This window comes from Sinocyclocheilus rhinocerous, unplaced genomic scaffold (genome assembly GCF_001515625.1).
Source record: "Sinocyclocheilus rhinocerous isolate Xijiao unplaced genomic scaffold, SAMN03320098_v1.1 scaffold568, whole genome shotgun sequence".
NCBI classification, from domain to species: Eukaryota; Metazoa; Chordata; class Actinopteri; order Cypriniformes; family Cyprinidae; genus Sinocyclocheilus; species Sinocyclocheilus rhinocerous.
The window spans coordinates 814,053-832,828 of record NW_015652173.1 but is presented as its reverse complement, the minus strand read 5'-3'; the positions used below and the strand labels follow the sequence as shown (position 1 = coordinate 832,828).

General features: G+C 37.2%; 1 long non-coding RNA gene across 2 annotated transcripts; it reads right to left on the bottom strand.

Moving 5' to 3' along the window:
• Window positions 1-984: 984 nt before the first annotated feature.
• Window positions 985-18,748, bottom strand: LOC107714046 (uncharacterized). Of its 2 annotated transcripts, XR_001636952.1 has the most exons (4): window positions 18,413-18,748; window positions 18,140-18,317; window positions 1,848-2,044; window positions 985-1,566 (listed from the first exon to the last, which is right to left on the bottom strand). It is a non-coding gene; the product is annotated as an uncharacterized LOC107714046 (long non-coding RNA). The 2 variants fall into 2 exon arrangements; XR_001636951.1 differs by lacking the exon at window positions 18,140-18,317.
• Between the last annotated feature and the right edge of the window lie 28 nt (window positions 18,749-18,776).

The following is an 18,776-nucleotide window of genomic DNA, read 5'->3' as shown; positions in this document are numbered from 1 at the left end:
TGTTTATGACTAGATAGGGCTGTTCACTTACTTCTTAGGGCAACAAATCCAGCTTTATTCAAAGGTTTTTAACAATTAGTTGGCACAAGCACGTTGTAAGCACAGTCTGTGAGAATGTAAATGGCAATTTCAAAAAAGGCATTTTTATGTGAGATTTTTTTGCTGTCAGTTTTACAAGCTGAACGGGGTGGAGAAAGACTCAAAATGGTTTCAGGTCAAGGCTGACAGCAAAAAATGCTGAAAACAGGATACTCTGCGGGTCAGTGTTCTGTAAACAAACGCGGACTTTAGAGTCAAATGGGAAAACCAAACAACATAAAACGTGCTTGCGCTTGTACGAAAATGGAGCTATGGGTAAACGGTCAGGACCGTTTCTCTGGGTGCCGTCAATCTAAATCCCTGTCTTTGGGAAAACTAGGTGTTCATTTGAATCTCACGTTTTTTGGAGGTTTTTGAAATTGGACCCCAAGCAAGTGTGCAATGGTAAATGTATATATTATTCTCTGATGCCAGTTATAAACCACACAAATTGTTCATGCTGCAGTGCATTCTCGGAGCTCACAAATTAACAATATTGTTCAAAATTATTTGTTCAGACTGCTATTACACTAACAGGGAAATTCTATTGGGAAATATAATATTTCTCAATACACTCTTAAAAATAAAGGTTCTTAAAAGGTTCTTCACAGCGATGCCATAGAAGAACTTCTGTGGCATCGTGAAGCACCTTTATTTTTAAGAGTGTATAACAACGGGAAATTAGTTTTTTTATATTTACTTTATTTTATATTTTATTTATTTTTTACTTTTTATTTTATTGCAGTGTTTTTCATTTATTAAAAAATAAATAAATTCACAGATTCTCCTCAAAATCAACACCAAAATGTGAAAATAAATATTACATCAAAATAAAACAAATAAAATAGCTGTAATATAGCAAGAAAGTACATTTCAATTATTTTTTTACTTTAAAATAAAAAATAGCTGTCAATATGTAATGCTTTAGTGCAATTAAACAATTCTGAAATTATTTTTTGTTAAGTCTTGGCTGGCATCAGCTGGTTAACAGGTTTTTGGGCTTTTGAACTGTTTAGATGCGTTTTGACGTTTGAAAGGATTTAGCAAAGACACAGCTAAACAAACTAATTAATTAATTAATTAATTAAAATCTTAAAAATCTGTAATGCATGGCAAGAATTATGCAACTTGATTTTGCACTTATGGAAATCTAGTGAGTGTGAAAACCAACCACAATGATAGAAGTTTCTGGATGTATAAGACTTAAACACAAAGGGCAAAGTAGAAAAAGAAAGAAAGAGAAAAAAAAAATCACTGCCTTGCATATTTTCAAGCTCAAACATGCTGAGAGCTGAGGTGTTGGCAGCCTGAGGACAGTCTTAACCCTCAGGTTTAAGGGATCCCCCGGATTCTTTCCAGTGTTTACACAACATTCCATAGTCTGAGCCGTCAGTGTCGGTAAATACAGGGCCCTCCGGCACAGGTGCTCCAAACATTACTGGCCCCTGATGTCATCTGTGTCTGCCGACGGGCAAAGCAAACTCTCTGCTATGAATAAAGAAGAAAGCCAAGACATGAATACACCATAATATATAATATAATATATTATAATATAATATATCATTTCAAGAACCCACTGGAAATAACTGCACCATCCTGCCTGGCATATTGTATTCAACATCCTCTCAATTGGGATGCGCGGATTCTAATCTTGCACATTATTTAGGACGAATATGCAAATTGGACTGCAGAGAGGAAGGGACGAGAGGGAGCTGCGTTCACATTGCCTCGCTGCTCTTTTAAAGTAGGACAGTCGTTTGTTTTCTTACATTGTTTGCTCCGTCTTTCCCATTGTCTTGGGAGTGTGAGGGAGAGTTATGTAAGCCAGGTTGCCAGCAGATGAGCATGGACATGAGCAGAGGGTTTCAAACCCTCACGCCATATGAAGCAAAGCTATTTTGGTGGCTCGTGAAGCACACTTAGACTCAGCATGAAAAGACGACGTGGTGAGGGGCAGATGAGCCTGCTGCAGTGACAAAGAGAACAAAAGAGAAAAAAAGGACAAAGCCTTATTGTCTTAAATTATGGATGATGTTTCTTTTTTGAAATCCTTTTATTCAAAGCTACTTCACAAAAAGTGCCTTTAGAAGTCAACCTGTTGCTTATTTCCAGATCATTCAACAAGTCTGTCACTGGTCTATGTTCCACCAAAATGCTTTGTGAACATGTCAAAGCTGCTACTGCTATATAGCTGGTATATTCTATAATAATAATAATAATGCTTAAAATAAATAAATAAAATCACAAACAACAAACCAACAACAACAAAAGATAAAACACAGCAGTAGTAGTTAGTAAGTAAATAAATATATATACACATTGGTAATAAAAAATGCACTGGTTTGATAATAATAACAATAATAATAATAATAATAATAATAATGGCTTAAAATAAATATAAATAAATAAATAAATATTGATGATGATGCTAGTAATAATAAGGCTTAATATAAATAACTAAAATAAATACAAACAAATAAATAAATAACTTGATGATGATGATGATGACGATAATAATATAGTAATAATAAGGCTTAAAATAAATATAAATATCTAAAATAAACAATCACAAACAACATGAAAACAGTAGTAGTTAATAAATAATATAATAATAATAATAATAATAATAATGCTTAAAAATACAATATAAATCACAAACAAGAAAAAGATAGAACAGTAGCAACAGTAATAGATAATAATCATAACAACAACATGCTGCAAACAAACAAACAAATAAATAAATAGCCATCACACAAACCTGCATATACAGTTGCATGTTTTTGTGGACTTTCCATATTCGAACTTCCTATATCTACAGTTTACATATTTTTTATTTCTTATACACACACTGAATTCCAACTTTTACATTACACCACTCTAAATCCCAAATATGCAATGCAGACATTTCTGTCCTTGTGGATTGTGCTGTAATTATAGGACAGAGTCATAATAGTGCTGTGGTGTGGAGACAGCGGGTGCTTTGAGCCTGTCATGCCTGTGCAGGTGGTGTAATTGTGAAGTGTCTGGTTTGAGGGGCCTGAGGGCCCGCTGTGGCCTTCACACCTCTCTGCTGTCACACTGAAATAATGTCATCAGGGAGACATGCAGGAAATGAGCATCCGCCTGACGGGACGACCCTCCAAGGGCTTTCACCGTGAATCCCGCAGGATCGGCAGGCAGATTTGCCAATATCTGCACTCATTCATGCATTTTTAAAGACGCAATTTACACACAAAAACAATTAAGCTTTCACGCCTGCTTTCAGGGCATCACGCCTGTTCCTGCACCAGAGCACTTCAAAATCAATATGGGAGACAGAAAAAAAGATGCTCAAGAAATCTTACCAATAGAAAAATATACACAACCAGTCAAAAGTCTGAAATAATTTCTTTTTTGAGCATAGGACACTTTCAAACCTCCACAGCAACTGCAATGGTGGCCACCTGTTCAAGATCAAAATCTCTAGTCCATTACCAATCTAATTAGTAATTTGTAAATTATAAATTAAGGCTCCCCGACCAAAGGAGTGGGACAGAAACCAAATCCCACTGAGTCAGCAATCCCTAATGTAATTCAAACGGACCTAAGGAGATTTGAGTGATTTTTGCCTCGACTGAGCCAAGTGGAAGAATCAGAGATCCATGCTGATGTTTGCTGCATTATGACTCATCTGCAGAGCCCCGAGCCAACTTGATGCAGCTATCAGGACGGCCTCCCTCGAGGGCCTGGATCCGTATCACACATTAATCTCATTGCATGGGTGCTGATCCAGGATCAGGCTCTCCAACCTGCCCAGACTGATTTGCATCATTTTAATCTAGGAGGCGAAACCGACCCTGAAACAGCGTATGTTCTGCAGCTTCATGTAGCAGACGGCCTGAGTTCAGCCTGACCTCACAGCATCCAGTCTGCTGGAGACCAGTCACTTCATGACAGTAAGGTGATATCAAGAGCAAAACCAGACCTGCTAACAGATTGCATACACAATTCTAGCTCACAACAACAATAAATATAATATTTATAAACATAGTTAAATGTTTTCTTTTATTGTTATAGCTATAATATAAAACATTAAATAATTACAATGGTCATTTTTTAATAATAATAATAATAATAATAATAATAATAATAATAATATGTAATTATATTTATAAATAGCATGTAACATTACATTTTATTGTAAGCATAGTATCAATATAATGATACTGATATTAATATTCATAAATATAATAAATGTTATATTAATTCATATTAATACATTAAAAGTATAATTATCAGTATTATAGAATATCTAAACTACTAAACAAAAGGAACTGTTAATTCAAAAATGAAAACTGCCATCATTTACTGGCCCCTATGTTATTCCAAACCAGTATGACTTTTTTCAAAAACAGGAACGGGTTTGAAAGACATGAGTGTGCATAAATGCATGACAGTTTTCATTCTGAGGTGAACTTTTCCCTTCAAGGCAGACAAAGAAACTCAGAGAGATCTGAAATTGACTGCCACGGTACATTCACTACTTCAAAGAAGTCGTTTCTTTATAGTTGAACCGTTTTATTCAGCTGTCTTTTTCAGCTCTGACTCTGTAAAGAGACTTGCCCATGTCTGATGTCTGGATGCGTGTGCACTGCTCCTCGTTTTATTCATTTATATGAGACTGCAGCCTCTTTCTTTTGAGTACTTTTATTTTTAAAACAAGAATGTCAAATGACAATACAAAACAAAGATATACAGTGAAATACTGTACGCACTGGCCAACCCTCTCTGTTAGCAGTGCGACTGACTGCTTCTGCATGATGTAACGTGTCTAATGAGGTGTATCATGTGAATGGCTGGAAGGCGATCTCATCATCCATTGACCCTCTTATTGGTTTTCAAAGGCTGCAGTCACAAACAGATCGATGGCGTATTGGCAAATGAGAGGAGAGCATTGAGTCTGTGTTATGTGACTGATCAATGAAGCACTGATCCCTGCGCTCGCAGAGACATTCCTGCTGATTAGCATCTGCTCCCGTCATTAAGCACTGGCAGACGGCCTGTGGCGCGCGGCTAATAAAAGTACGCATCACATTTGTTCTTTTGTCTGAGATGCGCTTCTGCATGACTCAACTGCAGTAAAGGACATTCCAGTGTTGTCTGAACACACAGCTCAGTTTCCCTCTTCCTCGATATCCGATCCCTGACTGATCATTAGCTACAGAAATAATGACTAGTGCTGTCTACAATGCACGAAATATTCGAAAATAGCTTAATCAAGGTTAAATAATACTTTTGGCGGAGTCTTTTGCTTTACAATAAAAAAATTTTTAAAAAGTTGAGTTAACATTATCAAGATGTTCTGTTTCTGCATAGCAAATTGTAATATTTTATTACATTAATTACAAAAATTGCACAAAAAAAAAAAAGTGCCTAATGATTTTAGAAGCCAAAGACATTTCAGCTAACCCAAACTGATTCAAAAAGTATGGCTATGTTAACATAGAATTCTTCGAAATAAAATAAAGTAAAAAATAAAATAAAAATGTTGCTAGTAGAAACTGCTTTAACAAACAGTTGTTGCTGAGACTGGAAGAGTTACCCATAAGGCCTTGCATGGGAAAAGCATGGCAATGTATTGATGTATTTTCAAGCATATTCAGTGACTGACTAAATAAAAATGAATAAATAGGAATAAAATATAGATTTAGATTAGATATAGAAAATATATAAGTAATTAAAATCAGTAAGAAAAGCAAACTGTAACTAAACTAAAATGAAAAAGTATAAAATGCAAAAAGTAAATTAAGTAAATAAAAATAAGTTATAAATTATTATTTCTATTATGAATAAAAAAATAATGGATAAATAAATGAATACATATATACATACACACAATATATATATATATAAAGTGAATAAATATAAATAAGTGAATAAACAAGTAAATCAAAATAGTAATTAATAAATTAATGAATACCAATTTTTAAAAAAAAGTGGTAAATTAGATAAATTAATAAAATAGTATTATTTTAATAATACATGTAAATAAATTTTACTAATATATTTAAATATATCTACAAATATATGTAGAATATGTAAATAAATAAAAAGGCAAATAAAATTAGTCAAGTAAATAAAAATAGAATAAGTGAATATAAATAAACAAATGAATCAAAAAAAGCAAACAACTAAAATTAAAAAGACAAGAAATAAGTAAAAAAAGGGGAAAAAATAGGTTAACAAGGTAACAATGTCCTCTCAACCGCTTTCTCTAATTGACCCTTTGTAGGGAGTTTGATTGACCGGTGATCTGACCAATCATAACGCCAAATCTGCCATTTTTGTCCAAAAAAAAAAAACTGACAGGAGAGTAGATTAATGTTGGTGAACTTGAAAAATGGAGTGTTGTCTTTCCGCGGTTGAAATAAGATACCTTCTGATGTTCATTCATGTTTATTTTGTACTACAACTAGTAGAGGAAGAGATGATCGGTTCATGTGTCGCTTGAACTGAGACGCTACAGCAATCTGTCACAACACATTAAAGAGCCACAAAACAGTACTTATTGTTTGAATGTTTTTTTTTTTTTTTTTAGACAATATTTGAAAGCTGAGACTTAGTTTGATACCAAAAGTAACCTGCTCTGTCTTGTCTGTTGGCGTGTTGTCAGTTTCCTCTTTACTCCGTGATGTATTTTTCACTGCGTGAGAATCCCTGGCGAGAGCGGACATAGCAACAGTAACAAAGGGTAGCGGGTCTTTGTAAAGGGTCAATTGTACAGTATTTTTTTTTTTTTTCCAAAGCACAAGTTAGGCTGAAATTTCATTCAGCAGTCAAAAAGCAAAACTCAAGCTAATGAAGTACATGCAGCTAATGAGCTCTACATCGCAAAATCCCAAGGCTTCCCACTGAGAAAAACCATTCAGTTGACTTCCTATATACGAAGGTCAGCCAGACTGGGGTCTTTTTCCCTTCAGTTTCTTTCATTTTTTGAGGCCGTCAGCATGATAGCCGGCAGCAGAAAAACACGACATGACATAATGGCCTCTTGTGGCAGCCTCTGAAAGTCCTCGCCACACTTCAGCGGTTAGCAGAATAACTCTTCCCACTTCAATTACCTCCCCGTCACCTCCTCTCTCGACGGGATGATGGGGAACGAGAGAGGGAAGACTGCAGCCAGCCTCGTGTGAAGGTACATTAACATTTGTCAATCAGTTGGCAGGGACATGACAAACAAAGTGTAAACCGCTCAGAACAAAGTGTAATATACAATCCACGTCGAAAATTTGATGCTAGTAGTGTTTTCCCTGCCAACGGGCTCTCGAAAACTAGCGGACCACATCTTGGGTTGAGTGTTTTTGCAAGCCAAGCGAGGATGTTCTGTACTGGAAGCTGTTGAAGAGACGGCAACAAATCCAGTGCAAAGACAAAAGCAGACCTGACATGAAAAGACGAGCTCGCCACAGACACTGCGCCATTGTTTGCTTTGTGAAAAGAGTTCGCAAGAATGAACTATCATCCTAATTAGTCACACACTATTAGCTAGCTTAATTACCCAGAGCCCTGAAGCCACAAGCCTCTCTGGCATGATCAGACGCTCCGTTTCATTGTAGAGAAAATGGGCGTCTCTCATCTGACTTTGATGAGGTCGACAAGCCAGATGCAGCTGGCATGCTTGATTTTTAAATGTGATCTCCTCCAGTTTTGTCAATTTGAACGTAATTAACAAAACAGCCAATGGCAGCAATTTGTTAGGCGTCTCGTTCACAATCAGAGTAACATGCTGTGCAAGATTGTGATCAGGAGACGGAGATATTGTGTAACGGCGAGGTAAGGTCTCTCCGGGCAAACGTTTCTGTGGCATCAGATGGACATTATCTGGGTTTTAATCTTATTATGTCAGTGATTCTCTAAGCCAAACATTGAAAATGTGCAGCGCTGGGGGTCCTGCAGGAGCAGAATTAAAAAACACAATGCATGCAGTATACTCTCAAAATAAAAGGTTCCAAACTGTCAAAATAAGGTATGAAGATGTACCTTTTAGCTTTCGTACTTTAGGATACCGCCGCAGTGACAGCTTTGCACTTTTCCTCCCGAGAGTGAGGCCCCGTCAACACGAACGTGGTTATTTTTAAAACCGCAGCTTTTTCTATGCGGTTTGGCCGTTCGTCCACACGCAAACGCAGCACCAGGTCACTGAAACCGAACATTTTTGAAAACGCCTGCCAGGGTGAAGATTTTCAAAAACAGGTGGCGATATAACCTCAACCGTAAAGCCATGTTGGCCAATCAGAAGCCTGAAAAAGTTTCCAGTAGGCGGCGATAACAGCGCAGACTCTGACATCACAAGCCAAAAACTCCTTTTCGGTTTCGCCGTCTACACGATAACACTGCAACCGGAGTTTTTGACTTGTGACGTCGGAGTCTGCGCTGTTATCTCCGCCTACTGGAAACTTTTTCAGGCTTCTGATTGGCCAACATGGCTTTACGGTTGAGGTTATAGCGCCACCTGTTGGTTTGGCATGCTCTTGACAGTGCTTCATAGCATGCTTTTGCGTTTTCATGTGGACGGAGATTTTTTAAAAACGGAAGAAGGAAAAACTCAGTTTATAAAAATACCCGTGTACGTGTGGATTGGCCTGAGATTGCTCACAGTGCATGCAGTATATCACGAAGTTAAAAATTTACATATTCTTACTACATAAAAAAAGTAGTTATCCTGCATGACATATGCATTATTAAATATAAATAAATGAATAAAAGAAAAAAAAATCAAAATTAAATGGAATTTTGGAAGTAAAATTGCTAGTCATTTTTTTTTTTCAAATTGTAATTATTTTTATCTTTTTTATTTATTTAAAATGTTTTATAGATTATATACCATAGTATATAATTTAATAAATGAAACACACAAAATTCTAAATGTTAACTATACAGTGACAAAGTACATTAACTATTTTCATCTATAGACTGTTTTTTTTTTTTAAACAAAAGTCTAGTGGCTGCACTTTCAGACAATGTTGCTTTAGACTAGCAGCTCACTCAGTAACAAATATAAAATGTCCTTCACACAGTATAAAATAAATAAATAAATAGCCACCAACGTGTAGTGTAACTAAAGGGGAAAAAAATATTCAAAGTCTTTTCCTTCATTGTTATTCTTTTTTTAAGCAATCTAATGATTGCAAAGTAAAGAAAGTGGGTTTGTTGCCCTGAGGCAACATCGTCTAATATTGGAGGAATAGAAGCAATAACAACTGAACTCACCACCTGCATATAAACGAAATACAGTCAATGAGCCTGTGGTAGGATGTGAAAATCTATAAACAAAGTCAAAACAGAGCATGCTTTTTGCAAAGAATCTATAAATGCATGGCTTCAGATGCACTTAAAATGGTCTAAAAGCCTTTCTTTAGCTAGAGCCAGGCAGAAGAGGTCCAGTCGAGTGGAAGAGATTAAAAACACGAAGTGCTATTTTCAGACAGCACTGTACAAAACAGCAGCCGTCCCAGAGCTAAGCTGCCTCAGAGCCGCCCTGTGCCATGGACGTGAACCCTCTGGCCTCATGTTAAAACACTCGATATCCGCTAAAAGTTCAACACAATTAAAATTTAACACTGCTTATGGTGCATGAATAATCTTCTGAAGAATTCATGCTCCAGTTTAAGAAATCCTTTACCATTAATGAGCACTTTCCACACTGCATTACAGACCATGCAGCCTCCTTGGCCCGGTTCCCGTGGGGAATAGCACCTGTCACAAAACAAGCTGTACTCTTCAGGGTCTACGGGGGCAGCCAGGCAGAGCCAAGCCGAGGCGTGAGTGTGTGCTTTGAGTCATCAGCTATACCTTTCTCACCTTTCCTTTCTCCGGTGTCTCTGAAGGTTACATTTCTATGCAGATCGTTTCCTGTAAAGCCCAGGAAAGAGCTGGTTGGCCTTCTGCCATCACTGTCTCAGTCCCAAAAAGGGCCTCTGAATGATTACCGGTCAGAGAAAGGATCTACAACAAGAGTTTGAGCTTGGACGTTACCCCCCTCATTCCTGTCCCCTATATAAATTAGCATTTGAAAGGACTTGTGGAGGCGTAGACTGTGCAAGGGAAGGGGAAGACGGAGAATGGCAATAGCAAAGCGCAGAAGTTCCCCTCACAGTCAAACCATTATTCTTCTACTAGCTTTGAGGGTCTTGTAAAAGAGCCCTTTGTCAAGTCTGTATGTGTAGGTATTTCGCTTTCCTAATGGATCCTCATTATGACATTCTCCTCCTTGAGGAACTGGATATCAAATCTTCAGACATTGAGCTCTTCATATTCAAAGTCTTTAGTTGATTTATATAGCACTTTATAAAATACAGATTGTGTCAAAGCAGCTTTACAGTAGTAAATTTTGAAGAATATCCTTACCACTATTTTCAATACACTGTACTAAAATTGGAGGACTGGGGATGTCAAGGTCCAAAATAACAAAACAGCACAATAAAAGTAGTGACAATTCACTGAAAAGCTTGAAATCCACTCTAGATCTAGTAGAGAAGTAATAAAGTCTGATTCATGAAAAAGTACTTTTCAATTTAAATGTTTGGATGAATCAGTTCATATCAGAATGATTTGTTCATGAGTCAGACTGATTTGATTCGGGTTCAACTTGATTTATCACTCACTCCCATGTCGTTCCAAACCCGTAAGGCCGTTGAAAAACATATTAAGATAATTTGATGAAATCCCGAAGAGCTTTCTGACCCTGCTTAGACAGCAACGGAACCGAAACGTTTTATGGCTCAGAAAGGTAGTAAGGACTGGCAGCGCAAACTGACATGGAAGAGAAGAAATGGTTGAATAGTGTCATTATTTATGTTTTCTTTGTGCACAAAAAGTATTCTCGTAGCTTCATAAAATTAAGGTTGAACCACTGATGTCGCATAGACTATTTTAACAATGTTCTTGCTACCTTTCTGGGCCATAAAACGTTTCAGTTTCATAGCTGTCTATGCAGGGTCAGAAAGCTCTTGGATTTCATAAAAAAATTCTGTTCCACACACAAACATCTCATATGACTTCAGAAGATTTTAAATCCAGCGTTTGAGTCTTAAGGGGCGTTTACACGACAACGTTTTCAGCCAAAAACGGGAAACTTATGCGTTTTGACCGTTCGTTTACACGACAACGGCATTTTGGGGACTGAAAACGCATATTTATGAAAACGGGTTTTAAAATGCAAGTTTTTGAAAACGGCACCATTATCGTTTCCGTGTAAACACCCAAAATGGGAATCTTTGAAAACGGTGACGTCATGCGCATGCGTAGTACGTGTTAGGTACGTAGACATGCGCAGTACGGATCGATTTTAAAGGCAAGCGCGAACAAACATACACAACAATGGCGGAGTCTTTTTAAAAACGCAAGGGAAAAACTTTTCCGTTTTTGACTACACCGTTGTCATGTAAACGTAGCCTTATAAACCACTTTTATTGTGCTTTTGCATCCTTTTTGATGCCTGAAAGTTTCAGCCCTCATTTTATTAAAAAGAATGGCCTGGATATTCTTCAAAAATTCACATTTTGTGTTCCTAGAAAAAGCAAGCAAGCAAATAAATGTTTGGAGCGACATGAGGGTGAGTAAATTACAGAATTTCCATTTTTAAGAATTCCAACAGGCAAAGCAATTGCAAAATGCTGTACATATTGCTACACTTTGTACAAACCTTTTACCTAAACTGATCCTAGTTTCAACAACTACCTTTTTCTCACCACCTTTTTTTTGCCACTCTTCCCGACCCATTTCTCACTAGATAGTGGTATTTGCCAAGCAGCTGTCAGCGAGAAGATTCCCGGCTCACAGACACATTGAGCTATTGAGTGTCAACAGCCTTGTAACCATGGAGCCTTGCCCAACAGGAAGAACTTAAATCATGCCTAGCTAACATTTCATATTCTCCATTCTCAAAAGTGTGTTCACCCACAGGTGCTTCACCAAACGAACAAGACAAATTCAGCTTCGACTTTGACCCTGATAAAAACATTTATCACTTAAAAGAATGACATGAACATTAAATGTTTACACCATATTTATTAATGGATTTTTGTCAAAGACATTTAAGTGAACCTTGTATATCAGAATTCATTTAGGAGTGTAATTTGATTTCTTGCAAACAAAATGGACAACTAGCTGCGTACTTTGGAGGTCTACATAAAAATACAGGTGTACAAGTAGGAAGAGAACAAATACTCGGTTTCAAAAATACCACTTGTATTGAAGTTTCCATGTCACAGCAAAATAGCTCAAAATAATAGCCGGTTCTTTTAAGGTGATCTAAAACTAATTTGGTGTAGTCCGATTTACAAATAAATAACTCTTGGGCTGGTTCTTTTTGGTGAATCAAAAACATACAAGACAAACAACGTTGTCCGTTTCTAAAACAAATTACTCGACTGAACCAGTTCTACAATGTGAACACTGTAAACTGACTCAGAAACAAATGACTAATGAGCCAGATCTTTTTAGTGAATCAAAAACATACAGTGCAACTAGAACAGTTCTTTTTGGTTCTTTTTTTGTTAAGCTGAGTTCACACTGCATGATTTTAGCCCCGATTTTCTCTCGCTGACAGGTTTTGCGAAGTCGCCGACAAATGCGATTTCGACAAATGAAATTGGAGGCAAATCTGCAGTCGTTCACTTGAGTGACAATCACGCAGTGTGAATTATCAAAGATGCGACCTGAGAGAATCGTGAAATATTTGGCATGCTAAATATCTGGACCTGTCGGCTGTGTAAAATGAGTTCTGACTGAAAAATACATCGGCAATGACCTACATCCAGTGAGAGAGAGCAAGATACAGGGCAGCGACAGTTGCTGATATTGTATAGACCACAATATCAGCAAGCATGGCTTCGGTTCCATAATCTTTTTTTTTCTTTTTTGCCCTTTCGCTGCAAATCAGCACACAGACCATTTGTATAGCGAACTTTTTGCGTTTAATAACATTTCCAGTCTCGGACGAGAATCACGTGTGACCTTGCATTATTTCCTTGTCACCTCCCGTGTGCATTTGGTTGTGAAATGTAGTTTGCGGACCAGACAGAGTTGACGTCGATTCTTACTATTGTAAAGTCATGCAGTGTGTAACCTGTCGCCGATCCATCGTGCAATGTGAACGCAACAGCAACTGAATGCTACCCCTGATAGTTGTGCAGTGTGAAAACAGCGGTGATCCGACGACTTTGAAAAACGTACAGTGTGAACTTGGCATTAATTGTAACTAAACAGTTTTAACTTAAAAGTATACTCCGATTCACGAGTCATTATTTTAGTGAATCAAAAACAGAGTTCTAGAAACTAGATTCTAGAAACTAAAGACTTTCAATGAATAGTTAACAGTTTGTAAAGGGCTGTGTTTCAGAATGATTCAGAGAAAGAAATGTTTCATATACAAGCAAAAACAGACATAACTAAAATAGACCCAAATGAACCAGAATTACAATTGTTCAAGGTTTTTATGCCCCTGCATACCATCACAGACTGGAGGTATGCAGATGAAGTCCTCCGCTCTCGCCTCGAGACGAGCACTGGGTCATTGCATTCTTCCCCGGCATTAACGCCAGAGCGGACTCGCCGTTTGATCCTTTGTGACGGGGCCGCCGGTCCAATTGAAATTTCCTGCTTGCTGACTAGAGAAGCCGAGCTCTGTGTGGCTGTTCCAGTGAGGACCCAGTCATCCTGACACTAATGGAATAGCCCAACGCTCACAATCACCACACAGAAGCTTCTCAAAGAACCCAGAACAACCGGCCAAATGCCCCCCATCATCCAGCTCTAATCTCCCTCAAAACAGGCACATTAAAAGAGAGCGGCTGACAGCCATAATAGAGAGAGCGGGCCGGGGAACAATACTGCCCCATCCACCGCATGTCTTACCGTTGGGTCTTATTGTGGCCCTGGCTGGGAGAAGATTTTTGTATAATAGCTTCCTTTCCTGTTAGAGGAGGGAGGGATTTCTTGTCTCTCATCACTCCACCTCTTTATTCTCGCTAGTTTTTGGCTCAGTTTGGATGCCAGCCAGGATGGGTCAGAGAGTCGGAGCTAGTCGCTCGGACTCTTCACGATATGTGGGTGTTGCGATATTCACGGTCTGCTTTAAATGGAAAAGAATAATACGTCTTGTTATATAAAGCACCAGAGAATAAGTTATCAAGGGATTTTCCAAAGCTGTGGAAAGCATTTATAGGGTAACCATTTGATTTGTAACAGTTCCACTTAGGAACGCAGGCTAATAATTAAGTAGTGTGAAACTATTAAAGATTTAGTAGCCTATGCGGTTTAAAAGAACAAAATTAATCGTGAGAGATGACCCTTCACAAAGACCCGCCCCCTCTTAGTTACTGTTGCTATGTCTGACAAGCCATGCCACTCTCATGCCACACATTCTCAAGCAGTGAAAAATACGTCGCGGAGCAAAGAGGAAACGGACAACACGCCGTCAGACAAGATAAAGCAGGTTACTTCTGACATGAAACAAAGTCTCAGCTTTCAAATTTTAATTTTGTAAGAAATTCAAGCAATAAATACCCTTTTGTTGTTAATATGTCGTTGCAGATTGCTGTAGCACCTCAGTTCAAGTGGCACATGAAGCAATCATCTTCAAAAACGGCACTTAAGGACACTCAAAATATATAGATTAAAAAATATATTTAAATTGCTTATTGTGCCCAAGAGCATGATTTATTAAAGTCCATAGTTTTATGCTTCCAACCACAGGTCAAGTGCTGTAGTTCCATCAACGCATGTTTGCAATTGTTTATTTGAACTATGGTTTCAGGAATCACCAAATCATTGAAGGCATGTTGGTAATGATTGTTGGTAACGATGGAACTTAAGACCATTGTTGGCTAACAATGTTTTGGAGAAAACTTTTCCACGACATTCTAATTTATTGAGATGCACCTGTACTTAGGCCTATTTTATGACGCGGTGATTTCGTACGAATTTGTACAAATAAATCGTATAAAAATGTATGATTTTTAGCAAAAGGCCCGTCCTAAACATTACCGTCATAAGACCGAATAGATCATACAAAAACGTAGGCCTATGTATGAGATCGTACAAATTCATACGAATTAACCACTAATTCGCCAAAACATAAAATAGTTACGAATTGCCATGTCTCAACATGTTAATGCTGTGACAAGTTAAAAACAGTTTGACTTTGGGAAAAACTACACTGATAAATGTGCTAATAGTTTGCCATTTTGAGATTTTCAGCATTGTCCGATTAAAATGATTGCATAGCCAATTCATAGAAGCGCCACAAAATCTACTGACAGCATTGTCAATGGATAACGCACAATTAGTTTACTAATGATTTACCATAAAAATTGTATAAACAAAAGTTGTTAAATTTTATCAGTAGGCTATCTGCTATTCAAAGGCGAATATTGGTTAACAATTAGTTATCATTGCTTTTGGGGGGGGGAGGAGACACGCACTTAAAATTGTCAAATGAAATACCACTACTATTAATAAAAATAAGAAATTTTTCTTAAGCTTCCTTGCAATTTGCAGTTTCACAATGGTAGGAGTTAAAAATGCAATGTCCCATTATTCCTAATTCACCTTAATAGAAAAGGAAATTAGATAAATGTGTAAAAGCATGATTGATTTCTTTGTTCTTGTCTGTCCTCCTCCAAGAACAATGACTGAAAATAGAGTGAAGAACTGCAACAAAACCCAGCAGCGAGGCACAGCAGAGGCTTCCTGATTTAAGGTAGCAGGTGAAATACGATTACAGCTGATGAGAGCCAAGGGGCGGCAGGAAACCGAATGATGAAGCGCAAACACCGCAGTCTCTCTCATCAGGACCGCTGGCCGGGGGAGGGAGACAGACGAATGAGATGCATCCTCCCTCACTGCAGCACCGCAGACAGTGATGGAGCACCACAATATCACAACTACAGATGGAGAGATAGACGGGCACGCAGGGCAGCATGAGAGAGATAAACGGAACTGAGAGCGAAGGATCGCGTAGATTTACGAGCTGGCACGAGATGGTGGTTTTACAAGGCCTGTCCGGCTAGTTAAACGACTCATCGTAAAACAAAGCCATCGGACAGCCATCCATCTGAAAAACAGAGTCTAAACCAAACGCAGTAGCTTGGGTTGGTTCTTAGAAGACAATTAGCTAAGTAAATAAAAAGGTGTTAAAATTATTCATATATATTGTTTCACACTGAAGTTTCACTCAGAAGTTACTAGTAAATTTCACAATTACAAAGAAAAGGCTAGTAACACTTTGAATTAAATATGACATTTTGAAGTGGAAAGACTTATAAGCCTAAATAGTATTTTCTTGTCAAATCAGTCATTTGTTTCAAACAACTTCAAAAAAAGTGTTAAATTTTTTTTTTATACAGTGTAGCACTATATTATATTGGATTAATATTAAAAGTACGGCCAATATTGAGAAGCCAGTAATTATTTTCATTTTATAGATGATGACCAGCATTAAAAGTCTTTACTATTTTGTCTAAAAAATAAATAAAAACTATGTGGGTATCACAATATTATAATGTACAGTATATATGAATTCATTTTAGATCTGCTGAAGATAACATTTTTCATTAGAAGTAATGAATTGTACATGTAAAATTCTACAAGTGAATTTAAGCATCACATCATAATACAGTACAAAATTTTTTTTAATTTTTTTACATTTGCCAAACATTATATTTAGCCTAACACTGGAGTAAATTTCACAATTACAAAGAAAAGGCTAGTAACACTTTGAATTAAATATGACATTTTGAAGTGGAAAGACTTATAAGCCTAAATAGTATTTTCTTGTCAAATCAGTCATTTGTTTCAAACAACTTCCAAAAAAGTGTTAAATTTTTTTTTTATACAGTGTAGCACTATATTATATTGGATTAATATTAAAAGTACGGCCAATATTGAGAAGCCAGTAATTATTTTCATTTTATAGATGATGACCAGCATTAAAAGTCTTTACTATTTTGTCTAAAAAATAAATAAAAACTATGTGGGTATCACAATATTATAATGTACAGTATATATGAATTCATTTTAGATCTGCTGAAGATAACATTTTTCATTAGAAGTAATGAATTGTACATGTAAAATTCTACAAGTGAATTTAAGCATCACATCATAATACAGTACAAAATTTTTTTTAATTTTTTTACATTTGCCAAACATTATATTTAGCCTAACACTGGTCATTAATTAATACATTTCATATAAAACTTTTACACTTTTGAAGATTAACCGAGGGCAATAAAAAAATAAAAAAAAATTATATATATATATATATATATATATATATAAAAATTTTCTACACACACACACACACACACACACACACATTACACTTGACATGTTTCTGGACTTTTCAGCAACAGTAAAAGCAGACCATGATGAGTCAGACCATTAAACCTCTACATGACCTCAAGAACAACCATCAAGTACTTTAATAGTATCACTATTTACAGAAATGTCCTAATACATCAACACTTTCTTGCTCATTGAATGGCAGTCTCGAGTGGACCTCATGAAATGTCCCATCGCTTTCTCTAACAGCTTTATTAAACTCTGTCTGGAGATTCCAGCATCCGCCCCAATACAAAGAGAGATGTCACATGTGAATGGAAAACATCAGATAGCCAGAACAACCTTATCCCAAGGAAACCCAACAACAATTTCATGAGCGCTGTTCTTCTAGGCACATAAAAGGCCACAGTCCTTCGCGTATCGGAAAACACCTGCAGCACAGAGCTATTGTTCTCCCTGACATACAACTGATATTTATACACGGACTGTCAGCGCACAACAAAGGCTCAGGTTTCTCTAGGTTGCATGTGGATCCTTTGTTCTCTTTGGAAAGCGAGAGAAAGAGAGATGGTACAGCAAAACCCAATCAACAGATAGACAAAACGGGACAACAATGACAGGTACTGAGGGATCATTCACAAATACAAAACATGACATTACTGGGAGTTGACGTATGGCAAGTTCTAGAAAAGGTCATAATGCAGGAGACAAAAATGGAAAAACCAATGAGATATCTGACCTTCTTTACGGTTTTAAGAGCAACTCCCAAAAGAAAAAAAAAAAACAGCTTAATTCTCCAGGAACAAGGAAACAAACAAAGAAAACAAAAAGTGTATCACTAGCTAAAGCCACCAAGACTTGGATTTAAGTTATCTGGATAAAGATGAGAACATTCCTCCAGGGCTGGATAAAATCACCTTGTAAACAAGCAGAAAAATGAACATGCAGTCTTTAATCTGACAAGGAACTAGTTCTTTTCAGCTCAGCATTACCTTCAAGCACTGTTTCATACCTTTGTGCTTGCCAAAAGAGCAGGGTAGCTTGGCAACAGGAACAAAGGCAAAGTCAACGGAGTCCAAAGGGGTAAGATGCCACGGCCCCCCTTCAAACACATCCAACCAACCTCATGAGAGAAAAAGCACATTTAGGAGGCAGTCGCTTAACTCAAAGCAGGACAAATGGACTCATGGTGGTGTCTGCTGCCACGAAACCTTTAGCTGGACCAGACCAGACAAGAGGAAGAGAAAGTAGCAACAGGTGCTCCAATCAAGCATGGCTTCTGAACAGCTGGCTTCAGTCTGACAATTTAGACTTAATCTTCCCTCAATAACTTTGAAATCTGATACATCTGGAGATATAGTGGGCATATTATATAT